Genomic DNA, 23,201 nt, shown 5'->3' on the forward strand with positions numbered 1-23,201 from the left:
TGGATAAGAAAACTGTGGTGCATCCAGACAATGGGATATTATAAAGCTAAAAAGAAATGAGCTATCAAAAGCCATGAAAAGACATGGAGAAAACTTAAATGCATATCACTAAGCAAAAGAAGCCAATCTGAAAAGTCTAAATACTGTATATAATTCCAACTCTACGACATTCTGGAAAAGGCAAAACTATGGAGACAGTAAAAAGATCAGTGGTTGCCAGGGGTTGGGATGGGAGGGATGAAGCACAGAGGATTTTTAGGGCAGTGAAACTACTCTGTATGATGTTATAATGGTGGAAACGTCATTATTCATTTATCCTAACCCATAGAATATACAACCCCAAGAATGAACCCAATGTAAACTATGGACTCTGGGTGATAGTGACACGTCATCATAGGTTCATTAGTTGTAATACATGGACCATCTAGTTTGTATGTTGATAATGGGGTGGGGGCTGTGCGTGGGTAGGGGCAGAGGGCATAGAGGAAATCTCTGCACCTTCTCCTCAATTTTCCTGTGAACCTAAAACCGCTCTAAAAAATCAAGTCTATTTAACAATAGATGGTGCAGGAGAGAGGCAGTGCACACGGAATGGTATCCTTGATTAGTTCACACTTGACCTCGCTCTCTACTTCAGCTTCCCAACAGTGTTCAAGCAGCTCTGGACTTTCTAACCTTACAACGAGATCTTCCCAGAAACCATCTCTTTTCCTCCAGCCCTGTTCCTTTCATCTCTTTTACACTCAAACTTCTTGAAAGAGTTGACGACAAAGTCAGTCTCCACTTTGTCATCTTCAGTTGACTCTGTTGCCCATATGTGTCTCCATCCTCCCACACCATAACGGCTCTTGCTGAAGTCACAGGACCTCATGTCACAGGATCCAGCGCACACTTGTCGGTATCCACTCAGTGGTCTCCCAGAAGCACCATCTACCCAGCTGCAGAGACCTGGGATTCATTGGCATCCTCTCCTCCCTCTCTTCCCCCTTGACCCATCGAAGAAATCTCAGCAAGTGTATTCTACCTGCATCATTTCTTACTTCCACTGTCTTGTTCATGTCTTCATCATCTCTCACTACGGTTTATCCACACATTTCTAAACTGATCTCCCCAATTCCACTCTTGTTTCCTCACTCCCATCCCCACCTCCATCTCTTCTCCTCATAGCAGCCAAAATGACCTTTAAAAAATCTCGTTGCCATTGAAAAATCAATGACTGTAATCCATCATATTGACAAGCTAAAGAAGAAAAACCACATGATCATATCAATAGATGCAGAAAAAACATTTGAAAAAATCCAATAAAATCCAAAATTCATGATAAAACTCTCATCAAACTAGGAAGAGAAGGGAAGTTCTTCAACTTGATAAAGAACATCCGCAGAAGACCTATAGCTAACATCATACTTAATGGTGAGAAACTAGATGCCACCCCGCCACCGTCAGGGAGAAGGCAAGGATGCCCCTCTCACCACTTTTCAACATTGTACTGGAAATCCCAGCTAATGCAGTAAGACATGAAAAGGAAATAAAAGGTGTATAAATTGGGAAGGGAGAAATACAGTTGTCTTTGTCCACAAATGGCATGATTGTCTATGCAGAACATCTTATTTCCCTGCTCAAAATCCTATGTCAAATTTCACTGTATAGGGCTTCCCTGGTGGCGCAGTGGTTGAGAGTCCGCCTGCCGATGCAGGGGACACGGGTTCGTGCCCCAGTCCGGGAGGATCCCACATGCTGCGGAGCAGCTGGGCACATGAGCCATGGCCGCTGAGCCTGCGCGTCCGGAGCCTGTGCTCCGCAACGGGAGAGGCCACAACAGTGAGAGGCCCGCGTACCGCAAAAAAAAAAAAAAAAAAAAAAAAATGTTCACTGTATATAAGATACAACTCAGAGTCCTTAAAATGTCCTTTGAACACCCCTCACTGGCTCTCCAGATGCATTAATGCTATTCTCTCTCTCGCTCACTTTGTTCTGGTTTCTCTGACTGTTATTCCCCTGGCTCTTCAGGTCTGCTCTTCCTTCTACCTGAAATGCTTTCCCTGCCCCACTGTCTTCTTGCCTGAATCCCATTCCTTCTCCAGGGCTCTGGTAGAAGTGGCCTTCTGATTTCATGCTGCTTCTGCTGTAGAGACCCTTGCACTCACCTGCGGGCACCTTAAGCCCTGCAGTTCAGCCTCACAGCGTTCTCTGAAGCTGTGGGACTTACTCAGCCAGAGGAACCTGGGGTGGGGGGAGCAACAGGCAATCATTGGCAGATGGAGATCAGATGGAAAAATGTCCAGCCTTTCTACTGAAGGCAGGCAATTCTGAGGTGCATTCCACACAGTGCCCTCGGGGATCCCCAGCCAGATTGAGATCCCACTCTCCACAGGGGTGGCCAGCTTGATAAGCATCAAGGTTAATAACATTCCCTCCCTCTTTGTCTCACTCTTCCTGCTTCCTTTCTCACTTCCTGCCTCACCCTCCCAAATAAGCTACCTGCACCCAAATTCATGTCTCAGGACCTGCTTGTGGGAGAACCCAGAGGAAGATAAAGACTTAATGAGGATTCCCAAAAAGGGTTCTTCTCTCAGCTCAGAGCTGTGTGGATGCCTTTCTACCATTCAATAACACCCTCTACTTTCCTTTAGAAAAGTAATTATAATTTGTAATTATATGTTACTGTGCTATTTAAAAAAAAAATGATTCTCTTTCTAGACTGGAAGCTCCAGGGGCCAGAGACGGCTTCTCTGTTTTGCTCACATTTTGACAGACATGATGGGCACTCAGTACATTTTTCTTATTTTTGTTGTTGCTCTTGCATGAATGAATAAATGAATTTTTAAAAAATGAAAGGATGAAATCAACAAGGACCTATTGTATAGACAGGGAACTCTACTCAATACTCTGTAATAACCTATATGATAAAGAATAGATATATGTATATGTGTAACTAAATCACTTTGCTGTACACCTGAAACTAACACAACAATGTAAATCAACTATACTCCAATATAAAATAAAAATTAAAAAATTAATTAATTAATTTAAGAAAGATGAAAGGATGAGGACAAATATGGAGAGAAGGGAAGTAAAGGGAAAGTACATTTTAAAGTTAAAAAATTGATCTAGAACTTAGATTTGTGGTTGAGGTTTGGAACACACAATGCATTGGTTTTGACAGAGGAGACAAGTTGGAAGATAAACACTAAGGAGAAATGTGATTGTGGGCAGGTTTCTTTAGTTCATCTTGTATCCACTCCCTCAGCACTTGGAACTCTGCTATGAAGATAAGCTGCAATTGATTAATGTGAGTGATCAATTATATAAAGAAATATTATGGAGGCAGTGTTCTTATTTAAAGATCTTAGAATTTCTGGAAAAGATTGGTTAGTCTCATCCCAAATATTTTTGGTCGCCTGATTCTCTTTTCCTATTCTAATCCCTGCCCATTTTCCTATAAACTTTCATCTTGGTGTTTTCTCTTATTCTAGAAGCTTTCACGTCTTTAATCTCATTTAAACTTCACAACAGCCCAGTTAGAAACGTGGAAAGCTCCGTTTTGCAGATGTATTAAAAACCGGGGCTCTGGGACTGGCCCAAGGTCAGGTAAAACACAGGGATAAGCGGGAACGAAGCCAGTTGGTCTCTGGTTACCGGTGAGGCGGCTTCACGCTAGGCCATGGTAACTTTCCCTCCCCCTGGCAGTCCCACCCTGGAAGAGCATTCCCATGAATTTAATCCCAGTCTATCAAAACATGGCCAAAGTCGCTGAATTGTTCCAGTTCGCTGCAGGTCGTGGACAGAATTTCGACTGAACCGATTCTCCTTCCTTATCCCCCTGCTGCTGTGGTCTTTGCGCTCGGGGAGTGGACGCGCGAAGGCGTCCAGACCCCATCGCCCCAGGTTTACCGACAGAGAGACGCTGTTCCTGGGCCTGGGGACGCCGTGGTGACCCTTCCTCCCTGCGAAGACACGGCGGCATGTTTCTCTACGGGAAGGAGCGCGCATGGAAAGGTGGAGGCTCGGTTTAGGTAGCAGGAGGGGCAGCCCATCGGTACCCTTGCTGACATGTAGGGTACACATCTCTCCGCGTCCTCTGTGTCGCGTGAGCGTCCCGGGTATGGGGAGACTTTACCCCGTCCACGAATCCCTCGCACGATGCGCCCGCGTGTCTCTCCTACCGCTCCCGAGCGGGTCGCGCTGTGCCAGGTGTCGGGGTGCGTGTCGGACGCGCGGGCTGACTTTCCAGCGCCGTGAGCACCTGCTCCGCGTGCAACGGTGAGGCCGCTGCCCCCGGGAGCCACTCGGGCGCCTCCTGTCCCCCGCCGTCCCCGCGTGACCCGCCGCTCCCCGCGCAACAGTTGGCGGTGCGGGCGGGGCGCGCGCTCCCCAGGCCGTGCGCGCGAAGCGCGCGAGGCGCGCCAGGCGGCCGGGCCGCAAGCGCGGGCCGGGGTCGCGGCGTAGAGGCCTGGCGCTCCCCCAGGCGCGGGCCCGGCCCCTCTCCAGATGCTGCCGCGCGCCGGCCGCCCCCCCGTGCGCCGGTGCCTCCCCGGGCGCCCAGTGCGCAGGCGCCGGCCGTGAGGACCGACCGTGCGCTGGGCTCCAGCGGGTTGGAGCGGCGGCAGTGGAGGGGACGCGCGGGCTGGCGAACTGACGGGCGGACGGGCCATGTCGCCCCGCACCTGCTGAACTGGAGCACCCGAGGATGTCTACGCTGAGGAAGGTGCGAGCCACCGGGACCGGAGCCGCGCGGGGACGGGGCTAGGGGCGCGAGAACCGTCGGGGGTTGCGGGGGAGAAGGCTGCCCGGCGGGACGGACCGCTGGGGCCCCGCGAGGGCGGCTGGGTGAGGGGCGGGGACCCCGGGGCAGCCTGTGCACTGGGTCCCCTCACCCTGAGCTGCAGGGCGCGCGGGAGCGGGCGCAGAGCGGGGCGTCGCGGAGGGGTGACATTCTCCGCTCGGCCCGGCAAGCTGGGGGACCCGCGGGGACCCGGGAGGAAGCGCCGGACGGCGAGGGGCTGCGCGCCGGGCTCCGGCTGGGCACCGCGAGGGGATGGGGGCGGCAGGCAGCAAACTGCGCCCCCTCCCCCCGCCCGGCGCAGGACGCCGACCGCTCCTGGGAGCGCGTGGAAGGCGCCGGGAGCCCGGGCTCCGCGCGTGGGGCGCGGGGGGCGCGCGGCCGGGCGGCGGGAGGGGTCACTGGCGCCGGGGCGCGGCGCCCGGGGGTGGCTGGAGGAGCGCGTCGGGAGGGCGGCCTCCGGCTCTCCGAGTGGGAGCGGAGCGCGGGGGCTTTTTCGGGGCGGTTGCTAAGCGAGCCGCTACCCGGCGCAGGATTCTGTAACCAAGCCTCCCCCGGCAGCGGCTGTTGCCGTTCTGGGCTCGCTCGCTAACGGTAGCAAGAGAAATAAGGAGGCTGTCATTATTACAGCCTGGGCGGCGAGGGGCGGGAGCGGCAGGCACGGGGGGCCAGCTGGGTGCCCGGCGCCCGGCCCCCGGCTCCCGCGTGCGGCGCCGAGAGACGCGGAGCAGAGTGGACGGGACCCGGCGGGGGCTGGGCGAAGAGTCGGGGGTGGGGTGGGGCCCCGCGGGCTCGCCGGCGGAGAGCGGCGAGAGCCAGCTCCGGGGGTCGACCTGCGTCGGAAACTCGGGAGCCGCTTCTCCGGCGCCCGCGCTTCGCCGGAACGTGGTCCGGCCGCCTGGGTGTCGCTTCCCCGGTGAATGGCGACTTGGCCGGGCTCCGGATTCAGAATTCGGGACTTGCCGGCGCGGCTGGCTCGGATCGATCAAAAATAAAGCGATCGGCAGCGAGTCCTTCCTGTGATTTAATTCTGCCAGCACGGGCTGTGGGTGGTTTTGGAGCCGGAAATGTAAAGCGCACCTGCTTATTCTGCCATCTGAGGACTTCAGCCTAGGACTTTCCCCAGGGGCCTCAGCGCCGGGGGTCTTGGGGCTTTGCTCACGGTAACCAGCTCGTGTGTCCTCTTGGACAGTGTGTCTGGTTGGAACTCGCGGGCCTGGTAATCTATGACTTAAGGAAGACTCTTGCTTGCAGATGAGAATCGATTGTATTAGTTATTAGAACCCCCCCTGGCATCTTATCATGGCCTGAGAAAGCCCACAGCCTCATCCAAAAGGACTCTTTCTCTGGCTCAAAGCCGACACCACAGAGCCGTCTCCCCTCCCCCGACACCTTGGAAGGAACATTTGGATTTGAGGTTAATGTGCGTTACAACACCATTTTCATTTTACTTCCTTTACATTCTCCGCAAAAGGTAATAGGTAACCAAGGCAAAAAATGGTGAAATGATGAAAAAAATCGTAATTCTTGGCAGGTCAAGCTGTTACTCTGGTGTTTAAAAAAAAATGTCATTAATCAGGATTTTCCAGTAGCCAAATTGTCTTGTGCAGGTGGCTGGGTGACTCACAGATTTAGCTCTGATAGTAATTGTAGAGTGTGTGTACCACTTCCTTTTAGATGGTGTGACTTTCTCATTGCTTGGAAGGGAACAAATTAGAATATTTTATACCCCACATCTGGAAGCAGGACCAGCAGGCTGTGGGGAACGCTCTCTGCTCAGGCACATCTGGGCTCGGAGAGGTATGGACCCAGTGAATGAAAACAGTAAGAAGAAATAGGCCTGTCCTGAAGCACACAGCCCCTTCCCACCAGCACTCGAGTCCCGTCCCAGGTCAGGAGTTCCATCAATGGGGGGTTTCTCCTCTGTGATCCCCCGTCAAGGGAGGCCTGCTTTGTGTCTGCGAGCCCCTCCTGCCCCCTCGTGCCCTCCTGTCCCTAATTTCCTCTGTTCTTGGTTAAGAAATCGATAAGCATTGGATGACTTACCCTAGCGATCTATCATGTCATATCTGCAGATTACATTTTAGGTTAAAGAGCAAAATGAATTCTACATAAATAATCCAAAGTGTTGAAGGAATTTAAGTTTTCTCACCACAAAGATGTTTTCTGAAATATGCATTCTATCCTATTCGACTTTCCATGCTGGTAATCATTTATTCCCTTTCCTTCCACTTAACAGTATAACTATCCGAAGTGGCCGGAGATAGAAGTAAACATGTACTTATTCACCAGTGTGTTTGTGCCTTAGGTTTCTTGTGTTGTAGGCGAATTAATAACAATATATCTTATTTCTATACAATTCAGATTGCTTTGCATGATTTCTCCCCAGTGACATAAATATGTCCTCCTATGGCAGTCTATTACTTCTCCTATTTTTGTCTACTTCATTTTTGAAATTGGTGGAAATTTCACATTAAATACTAAAAGTGAAAAAGCACTTTGCACAATTTAAATCACATTAGATTTCGGATACCCAGAATCCAACCAATTCTGAAACTAAATTCTAACATTTTAAAGCTTGTTAGAGAATTTGTTATCTGTGTTTTTAACAGAGTGTCTTCCATCGTGTGCCTACATGATGAAACTGAAGAAATGCTGTAATTCTTTTATATTTGAGGGAAAACTTCATGATTTCTCAGTCACTCAAGGAGTTGAGTGATATACACTTTGATCATAGATTTTAAAGGGAAATTAATTAAATGTATTATTTATTGACCCTTGGAATGGCTATGCCATGGTCATTCACTGGATACAATAAAAATAACTATGATTCATCATTTTGGCCAGATGGGAGTCATATTTAAAACATTGGCAGCATGTTGGTTATAAAAGAATTATGGGCCACCCAACAGGAAGTTAGCGGGCAAAGCATTCTCTGCAGTTAAAAATCATTCTGATCAACCACAGCTTTACATACAAGTTGTTTTTATCATGTAACCATATTTCCAGCAGATCACCAGCTTTTAAAGTAGGTGTCGTTGTCTTCTGGGCATGTGTGTCACAAAACTGAGCACGGTAGCTTCCAGTTTATTCATGGCAGACACTCTGGTTTACAGGGAGCTAAGCATGTGGGCTTTGGCGTCGACGGGTATGGTTGGGGGGTGCAGATACCCCCTAAATCCTGCATCTGCCGTTAGGAGAGCCTTTACCTTTACAGCACCCTTCGTTTCCAGGGCTTAACACCAGTGACAAACAGCGGGTTTGGAGCCGGTGTTATTAATCTCCTGGGCCAAGGCAGTGGCATCCACGTGTTAGACAGGTTGTCCCCTTCTCTGCGGGGCCTCTGCCCTGGCCTCACCCGCTGTGAAGAGCCTCGTCAGGCAGGAGCTCCGGGGCCCTTGAGGGCCCTCACCCTCAGCCCGGCAGGGCGCCTCCCGTTTCTGGAGGTTCTGACATTCCCACAAGGAGCTTCAGTTGTGGTTCCTCTTGAGAGAACGCATCTCCTGGGAAGTGTCCCCAGTTAGTTTCTCCTGACCTTTGTTCCTGCACCATCGTCTTTCTTGCGGGGGGGTCTCCAAGGAGCTGAACTTACCAGGCTGACTGCAGACGGCTTCTGTGGTCTACGCTGCCTGGCCCTGCAGGATACCTGCACACCGCTCTCTTCGGAGAGCCGGCCTTGCCCACTTCTAGAGTGTGGCTGCTTGGGGGCGGGCTCCTAGCTGCATAAGGAGGTCAGGACCCCCCCACCTCTGGGAAGAGCACGGCGTTTCCTCTCAGCCAAGAATGGAGAGCTTTAGGAGGTAAATCTAAAAGGATGTAGGTCCATCACATGCAGCCTGGGGCGGGGTGGCCTGTCCATCCTGGGAAGCCAGTACCCAGGATGGCAGGGCCGGGCCGCGGGTGGACAGCAGGGCCGTGGACGGATGTACTTGGTCCTACGACGTCACTGAGGTCCAGAGTCAGGTAGGGCTTGAAACCGTCATTACCGTGGGTTTCTGTCCTGACCACCCAATGGGATGTAAAGGTTTTTAGTTTCCCGGAAAATTTCCTCTTTAAAGCTCTCATTGTGGGGTGACACTTATCCATCATCGGTGACCCTTTTGTCTAGTATGCCTTTTTGTGTGTATCCACAGGAAAAAAAAAAGTAATTTTTGTTAAAAAGGAATAAGTACTTGAAACCAGCCCTTGCATAAAATTGTAGCAAAATTTGTTAAAAAGTAACTTTGTAAATCTAAGTGGTCATTATCTTTAAAACATGTGCCATACTCTGCACAAAAGAAAAAAATATTGAAATGATCTCCTAGCACCCATGGAGTACACATTTTAAGCCAGGCAACGTAAAATTATCCTCTTGTGCTTAATGGAAATTTGTCCTGCTAGTTTTGTACGATGCCAACCAGCAGCTTTTTATACTGGCCACGTAGGTAGTGATTAGGAGTGAGGGTGAGGGTTCTGGAGTCAGACAGCCTGGGTGGCTGCGTGGCACCGGCAGTTTATTTGCCCTCATTGTATTTTTGTCCTTCATCACTACATGAGGGACAGATCCAGTGTTAACATGGTAGTGTTGTCAGGAGGATTAAATGAATTGATGAGAGTAAGGCAGTTAGAACAGCATACAGAGTAAATGCCCAACATGTGTCCACTATTTTGATCATGAAGAAATGAAATTGGGGCCCAGTTTGGGCCATCCTGCATTGGACGTAATGAAGCCACTCTCCGAATTCCCATAAAACTTAGGTATTTACTATTTCCAGTCTCCTTTTACTTTCTTATATATGTTTTGCTACCTCTTTCCAAAAAGTTTTTTGACTCACTGACAAAAGGACAAGGTCCAAGAAATGAAATAAAGTAGAAACAGGCAATCGGAGCAAACAAATATGGTAACCACAAGGGTTAACATAGTCCTCTGGGCCTCAATTTTGAGTCGGAGTTTCCTGGAAGCCAACTCAACAAAACCAGAAGACAGAGGGCCTCGCTTGGTTCCCTTGCGGGGTGGACATCGCATACTCGCTTTTCAGTGAAGAAAAGTGCTGAATCGTAAAAGATGCTCTCGTGGTTGACTTTGTATAGAGGGGTTGGGTTAGATCATATACATCAGTAATACAAACACAGAAGTGTTTTTCATGATTACAGTAGACTTTGGAGGAAGGCAAAACATGCACAGGCAACCCGTAAGAGGTGCAGTGACCTTTTCCTCGTATTTCTGCGTTCCCTCTGTGACCAGATGGGAAACTGTGGTTTCGGGAGATGGGCTCTGAGCTCTGGACCTCCCCCTGGTCTACTTCAGTTTAGCATTTATATGTGGGTTCGAGTTGTATGTCTTGGGGAAAACTCAGATCTCTCAGGTCACATGTATCTTATTTCCCACTGTGCTTTCATGTAAATCAAGTGTCTCAGCCTAAGACAAGGCCCCTGGAGCAGACACATCGTCGCTGCTGTCCCCGCTTCCTCGCCATCCACCCCGCCTGGCGGGGAGCGGAGCTCCAGCCCCTGGGGGCACAGGAGCTATTTCAGCAGCTCCTCCTGATGGCATCGGAAGGCCCAGCACCTTCCCTGTGCGCTCGCGATGAGGGTGACCGTCACGCGCCCCAAGGGGAACCCCCGGCTTGTCTTGCCCTTCAGGAGGACAGCCTGCCCTCCTCAGCCCTAGGCCTGCCTGTGGGCTGCTGTGAATGGATGGGCGCGTGAAGGGAACACTGCCCCCCGTGGTGTTTACCAGACTCACCACTGCCCTTGCTTGGTGGGGAAGACTCCCTGACCAGCACTAGTTTTTCTTTTCTACGTTTTCCTCGTATTTATCCTCTCAGACCTCGAACTGCATGTTCCCAGACCCTGGATGCCACTGCTCAGCCACTGGGGTCCCTGGGCCTTAGGGACGTTCCTGGGGAGACCCTGTTCCTGCTCCTGCCAGGAGAAACAGGGAACGGACGGATTTGGCAACCTCACAGTTCCCACCGTAGCATTTTAGATCATATCACTCAATAAACGTTTGAATGGATAAGTAGATCCATAAGCAGCTGACCCTTCGCACACTCGAGGAAGGTTCCTCAGTTACGGGTGGGCTTTACTGCTTGCTTCTCCAAGTTGCATGAGTCTCACCAAGACAGGACACCTCACAAGCACGTCAATGGATTTGCTTGTTTTATGAAACTTTTGGCTCTTTAAAAATAATTTCCATTTTCTGACATTCTTTGTAATATTTTGACAGTTTCTAAATAAGTTTCTGAATATCTGTTTTCTGATTCTATTAAAAACTTAATAATGAATCCATATTATAGATAATTTAGACGTTTTCATAAACAGTTGAATGTTGTACCGTCAAGCTTCCACTGTGACCGTTGTGTAGCATTCCTGCATCTACAACATAATCGTCTAGATTATTACTATGGTTAGGTTCAAAGTTTTATTTTTGTTGTGAGAGATGGGTTATGCAGCTCTTTAAAGCAACCAAACAGTAATTCTTAGTCTTCAATTCATCCACTTGCTTGTTTCTCCAATTGTATTTTATTAAAAGTCACAGCAGGCACTCCATTTAAAAAAAAAATCATCTTCTTTTGCATATAACTAGTCCCAGCAATTTCACTTCTGGGAACGTATCCTAAGGGAATAATCATGAATTTATAGGAAATCAGCTAAACAGATGTTCACTCCAGTTTTGTTCCACAGTAAAATATTGGAAAATAGCAATAACCGGAGATTGGATAAATTCATTATGATATAGCATCGTAAAAAAATACACAGCCATTAAAAAGATGAAGATTAAATGTTTAATACTACAGAGGGGTGTCCGTATCCCGTTAGGTGAAGGAACCAGGTTACCAAATAGCACGCACAGCACCCTCGTCTGAGCTGCTGTGCGGGGGACACAGCAGGGAGTCTGGAAGGACCCAGCAGCCAGGGTGGGGGGGAGGGGGGTGTCACCCAGTGGCATCAGCACCTTACTCGGGATCCAGGCCTCGTCCCAGAGCAGTCTGCGCCACCCAGCACCACCCGCCACCTGCTGCCCACGTGACTGAGTCCCCTCTTGAGGCCCAGCCTTGCTGCTCCCTCCGTGCCGTTCCCTGAGCAGCTGGCCTGGGAGGCTTGGCGTTGGGGCCCTCGCACGGCCCGTGCCTGCGCTCCCCATATGTCGAGGGCGCGTCCCTCTGTGGGGTCCGGTAGCTGCTGTATCAAAGACCCTCTGAAGCACTTGGGGAGCAACGTGGCACAGGTTGGCTTCTCGGTCACGTCAAGTCAGGACAGGTTTTCTTGGTCCCCCAGATGGTCATCCTGTAACCAGGCTCTTTCTGTCTGGTGGCTCTGCCACCATCATCCTCATCCAATCAGTAGAGGGAGGAGCTGGGGGGCCACGTGGGCGTGGCCTGGGAGCACACGCACCACTTCTGCTCCTGCTCCCTTGGCCTCTGTCATGCGCTACACACACCTCAAGGGAGGCGGGAAAGAAGAGGAAAGGGTTTGTGATCAGCTGACTGTTTTGCGAAGCCTCCCTTGTTTCATTTATGGAGTGAAGAGACCTTCCCTAGAACGTCTCCAGAAGTCTTTACCTCCTATCCCGTCATGCCTGACCGGTTACGGTCAGAAGGATGGGATCATTGCCTGGGTTTAGGTTCATCTTAAGCCGCCTCTCAGGCTGTGCCTGGTGCTCCTAAGGCCACGCAGACGAGGGTGACCCCTGGGGAAAAGCTGACTTCCCTTAGAAATCAGGAGGGGGATGGCTGTCTGGGTATCTACCAATAGTGTCTATTACACGCCTATTGTGAATTTATAAATGGCCTGGGGCACAACATAACACTTCTGTAATCTAATAATGTCTTAAGAGAATCTTTATGCATCCGTGCAGTAAAGGGTTGCAGAGCTGTTGTAAAGCGAATAGGACAGAGAAACACCTTCTGATGACCCACTAGACCCGCTGTAACTAGTCCACCTTTGATCAGTTGTCCATATGGCCATTGTCTGATGGAATTCACGTGTCAGGGTTCTTAAGTCCCAGAAACAAAGTTCCGCTAACTTTAGCACAACGGACCCCACTGGCAGGACCTGGACCAGCTCTCGGCCGAGGGGAGGCTGAAGAAGCTTCAGGAAGGTAGGAGCCCCATGGCAGGGGTGAGGAAGTGTCCCCTGGGCATCCCTCAGCGCGTTTCGTCCCTGCCTTGCTCTGAGAGGTGGGGCATCCCGGGGCTGCTCCGTTTCAGCCTGAGGCGTGCGGGGCACCTGGGTTGGGGGTGGCAGTGGGCCAGGCAGACATATGCAGTCTTATCCCGTGACCCAAAGGGGAAACCCTTGCTTGGCCTTTCCCCAGTAGAGCACTGGAGTCCAAACTGGGAGGAAGGTGAGAGATATAGTATCTCGTGTCATGCTACAACATGTTTATGTTTTTAAAAGAGACACCCACATAGGGACATGGGGTAAAATCAAGGTCCACAGTGTCAGACACCTAGCAGTGTCCCCAGAGGCGACTCAGGTTCTTAATTGTGGGCGATGCACACAGCCCATTCTTTGGCTCTGCCTGTGAGCCGCCGTTCCATCCTTTACAGGTTTTCTCTGTTCTAGGGTTAGGATATGCTTTGGAAAGCATTCAGTGTTTTTCCGGGAAACAAAAATAGGCAAAACCCGGAGGTCAGTGCTTTACTGTCAGACTCGGTAACGCATTTCCTTGGCTACCAGATCTTCTCTTTGTTATATTTATTCCACTTTTGGAGACGCTTCTCTCCTGTGATATATTTTGTTCTGTCATAGCTGTGGTGAATTGGGGGCTGGTTGGGCTGCTTTCATACATTTTTCTTTTCTCTTTTTTCTGGTCATCTAATCTGCTAAATATTTAGAAATTATAGAGAAGCACAAATTAATGACGTGGAAGTCACCAATAATTCCATGACCTAGAAATAATTACAGTTGTGTCTTCTTATTCTTTAAACCCAAAGTGGGAACTTTCCTGGGTTTTTTTTGTTTTTTTTCACTTTATATTCTTTTCTGAGAACTTGCCCAAATTTTCAAAATATTCTTTGACAGTTTGATTTTAATTGAAGTATAATATTCCAGTATGCAGTGTTATTCAGCCATTCCCCTATTGCTCAATGTTTAAGTTGCTTGCAAAAATTTTTGGCCATTAATCTGTGATTATTTTATTTTTTTAAACATCTTTATTGGAGTATAATTGCTTTACAATGGTGTGTTAGTTTCTGCTTTCTAACAAAGTGAATCAGTTATACATATACATATGTTCCCATATCTCTTCCCTCTTGCATCTCCCTCCCTCCCACCCTCCCTGTCCCACCCCTCTAGGTGGTCACAAAGCACCGAGCTGTGATTAATACCTTTTTTGATGTTTTCTGAAAGTGTAACTTTTCTCTAGTAAATTCCTAGAAACAGAATTACTGGGTTAATGGATGTATCTAGTGTATTAGGGCTGCTGTAACAAATTACCACAAACTCAGGGGCTTAAAACTACAGGAAACAAGCCTGAAATCAAGGCATTCCAGAGCTGCGTTCCCTCCAGAGGACCCAGGAAAAGATCCTTCCTGCCTCTTCCAGCTTCTGGTGCCTGACCCGGCTCCCTTGGCTTGTGGTCACATCACTCCCATCTCTGCCCTGTCTTCACGGGCCACCTCCTCTGCGTCCGTGTCTCCCGTTCTGTCCACCTTGAATCTCTGTCCTAAGGATACTAGTCATTGGACCCAGGGCCCACTCAGATAATCCAGGATTTTCTCCTCACATCAAGGCTCTTAATTTCATCACAACTGAAAAAGACCTGTTTTCCAAATAAGGCCATGCTTGTAGATTCCAGGGATTTCTGTGGTGACACCCACATACAGTGGGTACGAACATTCCATGAACCTTGAACCTGCTGGTGACCAGAGCCTCCCGCCAGTGTTGAATACGAGGCTCATTTCGCTGCCACCTCGCCAAGTACAGGGAAAAGGGCAGCCGACTGTGCCACAGGTAGGGCTCTCTGAGGGCAACAAAGGAAAACAAGCAAAGAGCAGCAAAGGAAAGGGTCAGTAGATTCGACCAGAGCTCGTGGGAGCTTCTCTCTGCCCACCCAAGTAAGGCTGCATGGTGAGCCTGGAGCGCGGTCCTTCTCATCCTGAAAAACAGGCTAATTCCTTTATATGCAAAGGTTTTTCGAGTGTGCATAAAAGTGGATGGGGAAAAAAACAAGAAATTGGTGAAGGGGTCCGTAAGCATTTGAGAATGAGAACCACTAGTGAATGGTAACAAAAAGGCAAATTAAAACATCACTTTTCAAAAAACTTATCAAATGGGTTATTATTTTAAAAACACCACACATTTTCAGTGTTGGATTGTCAAGGCCTCTGTTGGTTTGCATCCTTCAACCTTCCCAGATGCACCTGCGGTGGCATTTTGTTGCTGGGCGCCCAGTCCCTCCTGGGCTTGCTGACCAGAGAACCTTGTGTTCCAACTTTATAATAAATGCAGATTTCCTGTTTCAAAGGTTTAATGGGATAGCATTTTTAAAAATAATTGAAGCTGGCTAAATTTAGTGTCTGAAAAATGTCCAGATCGAAAATAGCTCTATTCCAAAATATCTGTCTCCAGGCCTGTGCTCTTTGGGGCTTTGGGAAGGTGAAAGTTTCTGCTTCCTGTCCCATCAGCAAACAGGTGTCACCAGCCACGCACTCTCACGACAGCCTGTCACTGAGAAGGTCCTCGTTCCTCCCACGCTGGCCGGCCTCTTCCACTGGGGCATAATTGCCCGAGGTGGTGCGTTGCTTCTGACACGGCCCTGATGATCCACAGGAGGGTCACTTTCCTCTCCTCCTCTGTTCTTCCCACTGGTCCTTATTCTTGGCTCTTCTGAAGACTTTAAATGAGTTGAATCATAATGTTAAAAAACATAAGGCTTTTTCTGGGATTCCTTTCCCTTTCTTCATTCTTACAGTAAGTGTTAAATTTCTGCTTCATCTTATTTTTTCAAGCTTAAAATTATTATTTTTTTCTGAAGAAGTAGCATTCTCTTAGCCCAGGATAGGGTCGTCCCTTGATTTTTGTGGCATGGAGCTCGGGTGAACCCAGTGTTTGCTCCTAAATCCCCCCTTGAAAGAACACACAGAGTACAGAGAAGAGAGTCTTTTGACTTATTTGGGTCAAGTATTATCATCTCTCTCTTGCAAACATGCGAACAGAGGCCTGAAAAGTTGGGAAGCCTTTGCAATGAGGGGCACAGGCATGAGCTTTAGGCCATCAGGAGCCGCGTAGCCTCAGACCTTGTCATTCCTGGGGAAGCGAGGACAGTGGCTACCCTGGCGGGATCCCTACTTCGCCTCCAGAACCTGAACTTTACACATGCACCTTCTGAGGAAGAGAGACAACGGGCAAGTTTGTAATCCTGTCATTTTTCTTTAGTGTTACTTCTGGGCTAAGGTAGCCACGATTTGTTTTATAATTCAGTTTTGTCTGTCAAGAATCGGGGGCATTCGATCCCTAGGAAGAATGAAGGCTGCGTAATCCTAAGTAGGCCTGGACAACATCTCCTTCTAGGACAGAAGAGTCTAGAGTTTCTGTTAAGATACCAGGTGTTTGGAAATCACGGACAGATTCTCAGGGAGTCAGAAGTCCCCGGGGAGGCCGCCGGGGGAGGTGGGAGGTGCCCGGGCAGTAAATGAACCCAGAAAGAGAGTGAAGAGAGAGGACGTAACCGGAGGGCGAGCCGTTCACCAGCTCAGAAGCTTCTCTGAGTTCTTTATTCCTCTGCTCCAATGTTGTAGGTGTAAAGAGTTTACCAGCGCACCAGGTGGAGCTTTATCTGCTTCTCAAACAGGCTTGTGTGTCCTCTCATGATCCAACAAACATAATAACATGAGGTAAATAATCATTATTTTGCTTGACGTCTTTAAAAAAATTTTGTGTAGAGAACACAGGGTGTGTTTTAGTGTCTACCGCAAGTGAGGGGTGACGGCCGGTCTGTTTAACTGCCAGGAGATGGGCGTTTGAGACCCAGAGATTCACGGAAGCAGCACCACGTGTCCTCCACGTGCTGTTTGAAGGATGTGGACCCAGCCTACTCAGCCACGTCCTCCCCGTGGGGGAGGCTCCGCTCCCGAGTGGGAGCGGGGAGCTGGCTTCGGTTACTCCTGCGGGAGGATTGGTTCTGGGGGGGGCGTGAGGGGTGGTCCTGGGGGGACGTGAGGGGTGGTCCTGGGGGGGCGCGAGGGGTGGTCCCGTGGGGGGCGTGAGGGGTAGTCCCGGGGGGGTGCGAGGGGTGGTCCTGGGGGGGCACGAGGGGCCTCCCTCAGTGTTTCTGAGCCAGCACCGCAGCCGCTGGGGGAGACGCCCCCATGCTTCCAGACCCTGCGCTCACGGGACCCGCAGGGCGTCTGCGATTGCATCATCGCGTCGTATCCAGCTGCAGCTTATCTTCCCGATTCCACTGAGCGGTGCTCCTTGGATTTTGCGCCGACAGGCCTTGCTGGACCTTGAAGGAAAGGACAGAGCCCTGGTTGAAAAGTCAGGGACCCGCATGGTCAGTTGGGTGGTGACCCGAGAGCTACGAAGACCCGGCGGGGCGCGGCTTCCCCGCATCCCATCCGTCCGGACGGGGGTAAAACTGGTTAGAAAGGGTGCAGCTAGCGTCCTCCATCCCCTCGGAGGAATCATTAGCGCTCAGAGAAGAGGGGGTTGTAGGGGTGCCCACCGTCCCCTCCAGGATACATGTTTTTAATCGTCTGGTAAGTCACCCCAGCAGTTCGTAATCATCTGGGTAACTGGCTGAATTTCTAGAAACTTGCTGATCATATATCCTTTGGAAAATAACTTTAGGGTGCATATCTGGTGGATACAAACGAGGACATTAATTTAGTGTTTATTATTATTATTTTTTTAAATATTTATTTATTTATTTATTTTTGGCTGTGTTAGGTCTTCGTGGCTGTGTGCGGGCTTTCTCCAGTTGCGGCGAGCAGGGGCCACCCCTCGTTGCGCTGCACAGGCCTCTCACTGTGGTGGCTTCTCTTGTTGTGCAGCACAGGCTCTAGGCGCGGGGGCTTCAGTAGTTGTGGCACGGGCCCTAGAGCGCAGGCTCAGTAGTTGTGGTGCACGGGCTTCATTGCTCCGCGACATGTGGGATCCTCCCGGACCAGGGCTCAAACCCGTGTCCCCTGCATTGGCAGGCAGATTCTTAACCACTGCGCCACCAGGGAAGCCCTAGTGTTTATTATTGATGAATAATTCTTTCATTCGATGTGTTGTAAACTCCCAAGGTACCAAAACTGTGCTCGTCATTATGTATATTTTAGTAAATAAACGAGAAGGACAATGCTGGATAAGAGTCTGTGGGGGGAGATAAATATTAAATAAATATACAGCAATCATATACTAAAAGTGTTTTCATGCTCATGATTCTGATTCAGCTTTGAAGACAGCTATGCGCAGATACTGGTCCTCTGACCCATGGCTAGCAGCCTGGAGTCTGGGGGCAGAAGTGGCATTTCTGGTTCTGGGAAGAATAAACAGGAATCAGGAGCAGAGTTGGGAGTCTTCCAGGCCCAAGGAAAGGGGTGTAGGGGGCGTCAAGGATTAACCAAGGCTTCTGGCCTCAGCCAGCGGAGGTGCAGTTCCAGCCCTTGAGGTTGGAGACCATTAACCTCCTGCTTGGGAGAGGTCTCTGATCTGTTTTCAGTTAGAACGGATGCAGTTTCCTGTATTTAAGAGAATTTTAAGACAATAAAAAGATGCATGAACTTTAACTTGCCAAACCAGGCCTTGCTGTTTAGACGTGCAGGTTGGAATTTACTTTTTCCCTTCTCCCTGAATCCATAGTCACATCCAGCCCACCTGGACATCTTGGATCATGGAGAACAGAAAACTTGTTGCACCAAAAACTGCTCCAGTTGACATGTCCTCTGGTGAAGCCTCACATTTCACAGATGGGGAAACTGAGGACGGGCCCAGAATTCCTTGTTCCTGTCCCCTGGGCGCTGTGCCTGGCCGCACCCTCGCCACACTGCACTTGAATTAGGAGAACGTTCTTACAGAACTCCCCCCCCAACCCGCCTCCAGTCTCTCTCAGCTTGAAACCATCCTACACACAGCTGCTGGGATAATCTTTCTAAAGCCATTTTTATCATGTCACTTCTTTGCATGCTGTTTTCTGTTGCCTTTTGTCAAATCCAGATTTCTCCTTTCTGGCTCTCAAGGCTTTCTGCAAAATGTCCCCTTTCCGAGGATTTCCATTGTGAGCCTTTATGGAACGTTTGCCCCAAAGTGCTGCTCAAATTCCCTGTTGTTGTCTTACTGTCACCTGCCACTGGTCCTTTGCACATGCCATACCACCCACCTGGAGAATTCGTTATCAGCCTGTTTCTTGTGTTATTTTTCTTTCTTGGTCTGTGCCCGTTCCTCTTTCCAGTCTAACTCCAAAACCCCTTTCTTCTTGGAACTGACGCCTATAAATGCTTCCTTCCCTCAACTCTGACCATTCCTTTACTTTTTGGTTTCCTTTAGTAGTTAGTTCTTCATCTCATAACATTCAGAAGGCATCTTATATAAGATACCTGAATCCAGCAAACCAGTTATCATCTAATGATTGGCTGGATTTACAAAAGTATACTAGGAAACACCCCACTAGGAGCTTTCTTTAAAATAATAGTTTCCTTTATGTATTGGCAATGGTGCAGTTACATGAGATTTACTTCACACTGGGTCTTAGGCATGTTGTTTTGAAAGTTGGCTCACTGTGTTTTACTGGCTGATGGGATATTCTGGCAGATTCCTAAGATTCCTAAGAACGGTGCCCGTGACTAGCTTGGATGCACCTCCTTCAGCACCCGTGCTGCTCGATGCTGACTCACCAGGTAGAGTGGCCCCCCTGGCTGGGGGCGTTTACAGTCATGCACTGCTGCATCTCAGATCAGATGTCTTTGAGTTAAGACTGTGTGTCTTTGATTTCCCCGTTTTGGATTCATGTTTTTCACAGAATCTAGACGGTGCTGAGGCTGGTGGGAAGCTGTGTGCAGCTCCCCAGGGTTCTGCGTCGAGTTCACTGTGTGGTCAGAGGCTGAATCTGTTCTCTGTGCTTTAGGCCAGCAGGACCAGCGCACCAGGCTTCCTCGAGGCTGCGCCCTACAGCTCTGCTGTTGTCACCATGGAGCGGTGACCACCTGAAGCGGTGGCGGGGAGTGAGGATCAGAGCTGGCTGAGTGCACTTGACCGTGACATTAGCCTCTCTGGGCTTCAGTAACTTATCAGTGAAGTGGGGATGAAGATAATTTCTCACCTCACATGGGGCTGTGAAGATCAAAGTGACATTGAGGTTACTGAGGCCTGGTGGGTAGCAGGCCAGGGTGGCAGGGGGCTGGGACCGACATGCAGGCAGGCCCTTCCTTCGGCCAGGCTCCCCACCGACGGCTGCCCGGCTTCTCGGCACCTGGCTTCTTCTTTTTTTTTTTTTTTTTGCGGTACGCGGGCCTCTCACCGCTGTGGCCTCTCCCGTTGCGGAGCACAGGCTCCGGACGCGCAGGCTCAGCGGCCATGGCTTACGGGCCCAGCCGCTCCGCGGCACGTGGGATCCTCCCAGACCGGGGTACGAACCCATGTCCCCTGCATCGGCAGGCGGATTCCCAACCACTGCGCCACCAGGGAAGCCCCGTGGCTTCTTTTAAATCTGACATTCTCTATGATTTTTTTTGATTAGAACATCTTTTATTTTTATTGATAAAAAAGCTATCTATGAGTATTTATGTTAAATTAGAAATAACAGAACAGCATCTGAAGTTCATATGTTTAACTTGGAACTTTCGAAAAACGTGCTTCCAGGATTCTCTCAAGGTTTTGATCTTGATGGTTTTGCGGGGTGTGTGATGCTGGGTGTGGGATGAGCCTAACTTCCTCACGCCCATCAGGGATATTGCGAGTGGACAGGGTGGCGGGGCTGTCTTAGCTTTCCTGGTTGACCTCATGGCGGGTCTGGCTCCTGCAGGGCTGTGCGGGTTCTGCTCTTTCCCAGGTGCATCCTCAGCCACATCTCAGCACAGGCCTGCTGCTCTCGGCTGGCGCATCCACGTGCTTCCACGGGCCGGCTCTCGGATCGGGGGTGTGGCGTGGGGGTGTGGAGGGGTTGGAGGCTCTGTACTGAAGACGGCTGGGTGTCTTCCAAGCGCTGAAATCAGTCACCTCTTCTGCATGATGGTTACGTTGACTTGCGCTTTCCACGTAGAGCTTATTTACTAGCACATGTCTGCTGATGGCTAATATACAGACTAGCCCCTCACTCCTTTTTAGTGTTGCCCTTTCCCCTAATGAGCCGAGATTATGTGAGCACAGCCTCATCAGCCTCACCTGGCTCTGGTTTCACACTCTCTAAGTGGATGGAATTGGAATAGATAATTCTGGTTATTCAGTTTAAACATCAATTTCTCTTCCTCTGTAGTTCTTTAGGTTTAATTATTCATCAAGACTCTATCCAGGTTACTTATACTGTGATCATTATTTTCAAACCTCAGTGTAGAGACAGTGTGGGTTCTTGGTCCTCTCCTGAGCCAGTGGGGCACGTGCCGTGGGGACTGAGTCCACGGTGCTGCAAGACGGTGGTTCTGCTCTTGACAAGCCCTTAGCTAGATCAGCAGGTAAAAGAGGGGAGACTCAAGTAGGTAAAAGCAGAAATGAAAGAGGAGACGGTACGACGGATGCCTAGACATAAGAGGACCGTTAGGGATTTTTTTAAAAACAATTCTATGCCAAAAAGTTGGATGACCTAGAAAAATGGATAAATTCTTAGAAACATACAATCTATCAGGACTGAATCAAGAAGAAATAGCCTCATAGACCATTAACAATAAGGAGATTGAATCAAAAATCAAAAACCTACCAGCAGGGCTTCCCTGGTGGCGCAGCGGTTGAGAGTCTGCCTGCCGATGCAGGGGACGCAGGTTCGTGCCCCGGTCCGGGAAGATCCCACATGCCGCGGAGCGGCTGGGCCCGTGAGCCATGGCCGCTGAGCCTGCGTGTCCAGAGCCTGTGCTCCGCAATGGGAGAGGCCACAACAGTGAGAGGCCCATGTACCGCAAAAAAAAAAAACCCTACCAGCAAAGGAAAGCTCAGGAGCAGATGGCTTCGTGGCTGCATTCTTCCATATATCCAAAGAAAAACTAAACCAGGTCTTCTTAAAACCTTCCAAAAAATGCAGGTAGTGGGAACAGTTCCAAACTCATCTTCTGAGGCCAGCAGCATCACCCTGATGCCACAACCAGACAGGACCCCACAAGAAAAGCAAAGCACAGGCCATTTCTCTGTCATCAATCTGCTCTAAAGATGAGGGACCCAGAGGTCGGAGCTGTGAGTGCCCGAGGCTTCGAAGCTGGTTCAGGATGAATGGGTGGCTCTGGCCCGAGGCTGGTGGGTGCTGGGAGAGGAGAGAAGGCAGGATGATCTAACCAGGTGTTGCCTGTATTGGAAGCCTTCTTAGTATTTCCTTCAAGTAAAAACTCAGGGCTACGTTTTTCCTTTCTTTATAAGCTTTGAAACAATAATGAAGAATTTCCTTTATGAGGAAAAGCTCAACTCTGTCTCCTTATTCTTGCTTCTCATGTTTGTTATATAATAAAAATTTAAAAGCTATTTAATTTTAATATATATCTTTCCATATGTCTTAAAGTAACACTTGCACATACTTCAGGTATGGGCAAGCAGTACAGAAGGATTATAATCAAAAGCAGTAGGGTCTTACCTACCTCTTTCAGCCCAAACCCCAGGAGAATCAGTTGTAACTAGATGTTTTTTGTTTTTAAGTACACTTTATTATTTTTTTTTTTGGCGGTACGTGGGCCTCTCGCTGTTGTGGCCTCTTCCGTTGCGGAGCACAGGCTCCGGACGCACAGGCTCAGCGGCCATGGCTCATGGGCCCAGCCGCTCCGCGGCATGTGAGATCTTCCCGGACCGGGGCACGAACCCATGTCCCCTGCATCGGCAGGCAGACTCTCAACCACTGCACCACCAGGGAAGCCCGTACACTTTATTTTTTAAGAGAAGTTTTTGGTTCCCAGAAACCTCGAGAGGAAGCCGCAGAGATTTCCTGTATACCACTTGCCCCGCCATGCACAGTCCCCGCCATCATTAACATCCCCACCGGCTGTGCATTTGTTACAACTGATGAACCTGCACCGACACGTCACCATCACCCAGAGCCCATGGTTCACTCTTGGGGTTGGACATTCTGTGGGTTTGGACAAATGTGTAATGACATGTATCCATCATTATAGTATCAGACAGAAATTTCACTGTGTAACTCACTTTTTACTGTTTCTGTGTTTTCGTGCCTTCACAGATGATTTCCATGTCTCCTAGTTAATCTACTCTAGATGTTATTAGCTATTTACCACGTCTTCCCCTTCTCTCCCTATAATCAAGTTACTCCTTTTAGTTTCTTCTCTTTGCTGACTCCTTAGCTTTCATGGATAATCCCCAC

The 23,201-nt window shown here is 49.5% G+C and overlaps 1 protein-coding gene across 1 annotated transcript in view; it reads left to right on the forward strand.

The window, feature by feature from the left end:
• Positions 1-4,588: 4,588 nt before the first annotated feature.
• The window catches only part of DLGAP2 (DLG associated protein 2), a gene marked incomplete at its 3' end in the record, with an annotated part of 747,505 nt that continues 728,892 nt past the window's right edge, over positions 4,589-23,201 (forward strand). The window contains exon 1 of the mRNA XM_081221055.1: positions 4,589-4,708. The remainder of the gene's footprint in view (positions 4,709-23,201) is intronic.

The sequence above is a fragment of the Mesoplodon bidens genome (assembly GCF_964165515.1).
Source record: "Mesoplodon bidens genome assembly, chromosome: 20".
Taxonomy (NCBI): Eukaryota; Metazoa; Chordata; class Mammalia; order Artiodactyla; family Ziphiidae; genus Mesoplodon; species Mesoplodon bidens.